General features: G+C 40.6%; 1 protein-coding gene across 1 annotated transcript in view; it reads left to right on the forward strand.

Annotated features, from left to right (window-relative positions):
- The window catches only part of hdlbpb (high density lipoprotein binding protein b), a 44772-nt gene that overhangs the window by 41316 nt on the left and 1293 nt on the right, over nt 1-2163 (forward strand). The window lies entirely within an intron of this gene.

The raw sequence follows: 2163 nt of genomic DNA on the forward strand, positions 1-2163 counted from the left end.
TTATCTGATGAGCAGGTGGCACCTTGTGCAGCAGCCTCGGCCACAGTACAGGAACCATTCATCATTCACACACATTCACCCACTATGTAAAGGTGCTTTGAGTAGTCGTTGAGACTAGAAAAGCGTTACACAAGAACAGTCCATTTACATTACTTTGACATTTTTCATCAAACTACACAATAACTATGTTTTATAATTACACAATTAGCTATGTAGTATACTATGAAGTTTTTGTGACTTTTTCAACATACTATACTATGATGCTTTTGTGACTTTTTTCCAACATACACAACTTTTCTACATACTGTACTATGACTTTTTCTTTTCTTTTTTCGTCAAACTACACAATAGCTATGTTTCCATCCACACGTTTTTATCGGAATTAATTGATATTGAATAAAAAAGAAATACGTTTGGTCTCATCGGATTTTCTCTTGATCAACATACGGATTATGCGATAAATGCTGATGGAAGCGTTATTTGCTGAATAAATAATGAATTGCGATTAGGTTTTAGGTCATTTTATGGTTGCAACCCTCCATAAAACAAAGAAGAAGAAGTTTTAGTTAATTTCCGCCCAGTACAGTCCCTGACAAAAGTCTTGTCGCTTGTGTACAACTGAAGTGCCGCTGAAATTTATTTCTAATCAAGATTTATTTACAAGAAATGGCTCATTTTAATCCCAACAGCTTTTGTAATAATGTTTCAGTGCAAAAAGAAACTGTCAAAAAGTATTCTAATATTCCAGCTTAGTAAAGCCCATTGAGTCAATTTTTGCAAAGACATAAGTGTTGTCGCCTTGTCATAGGCTTCACCTGGGACTAAATAATGGATCAATTGGTCTCAGGTGTGTATAAAAACAACCCCAGTACCTAGACCTACACATCACTGCAACTAGACATCGCAAACATGCCTAAGATTCACCCTGGAGATAAAGGTTGGATTATCAAGAGGCTGAAGACCAGATCCACTGCTGATGTGGCAGACACCTTCAATGTGTCTCAGCGTCAAGTACGAGATTAAAAAAACATTTGAAGAGACTGGAGATGTTTTTGACAAGCCCAGGTCAGCAACCCCGCAAGACAACTGCTCGAGAGGACCTTTGTTGGCTTGAAAATCCAAGCCAGCCCATTTTCCACTGCAGCAGAGCTCCACCAGACCTGGTCCCCTGAAGTCCCTGTGTCACCCAGGACGGTTTGTCGGATTCTGTCTCGAAATGGCCTCCATGGTCGAATCAGTGCCCAAGCCAGCACTAAACAAAAGACATTGAAAAACCGTGTGGCATTTGCCAAGGCCCACAGCCTGCTAAAAGGATGGACGCTGGAGAAGTGAAGAAGGTGGATTTTTCAGATGAATCTTCTGTGATTACACCACAGTTGCCGCAATATTGCAGAGAACCGCATGGAGCCCGCATGGATCCAAGATTCACCCAGAAAACAGTGAAGTTTGGTGGCGAAAAATCATGGTCTGGGGTTACATCCAGTATGGGGGTGTGCGAGAGATCTGCAGGGTGGAAGGCAACATCAATAGTCTCAAATACCCAGAAATCTTAGCTACCTCTTATATTCCCAACCATTAAAGAGGCCAAATTCTCCAGCAGGATGGTGCTCCATCGCACACTTCCATCTCCACTTCAAAGTTCCTCAAGGCGAAGAAGATCAAGATGCTTTGACCTTTCTGTCTTGTTTAAATAATAAATCTTTTTTTAGTGAAACTAATTTATTTCAGTGCATTGAACATCATTTGGGAGGGTTTTAGCTTTTCATATGAGCTATTTCTTACACCAATTGATTAATTCAAAGTCAGGTTAATAGCAGGGGTTTCTACAAAATAGATAAGCGACAAGACTTTTGTCAGGGACTGTATTTCCTCTCTGTCTGCACACATGGAGATAGAAAGACAGATGGAAGTTTAATTTCATTTATCAGGAACCCGCGAAGGAAATTGCCGACAAAGGTTAGGACAAGCCGTGGGACGTCCTCCGGAGTAAATGGAAGGCACTCATACTCTAAGACATGTCTCAAAAAAGAGTCTAGCAGCGGTGCCGGAAGGACAACAAAAGTCAAGTTGGATCTGCATTTTCATAGCAATGTGTTGATAACGTTGTTGTTTTCTTATTATAGCTTGATATATGTCGCTATCAGCTGGCTCATAAGCCCTGTT

This window comes from Etheostoma spectabile, unplaced genomic scaffold, assembly GCF_008692095.1.
Source record: "Etheostoma spectabile isolate EspeVRDwgs_2016 unplaced genomic scaffold, UIUC_Espe_1.0 scaffold352, whole genome shotgun sequence".
Classification (NCBI taxonomy): domain Eukaryota; kingdom Metazoa; phylum Chordata; class Actinopteri; order Perciformes; family Percidae; genus Etheostoma; species Etheostoma spectabile.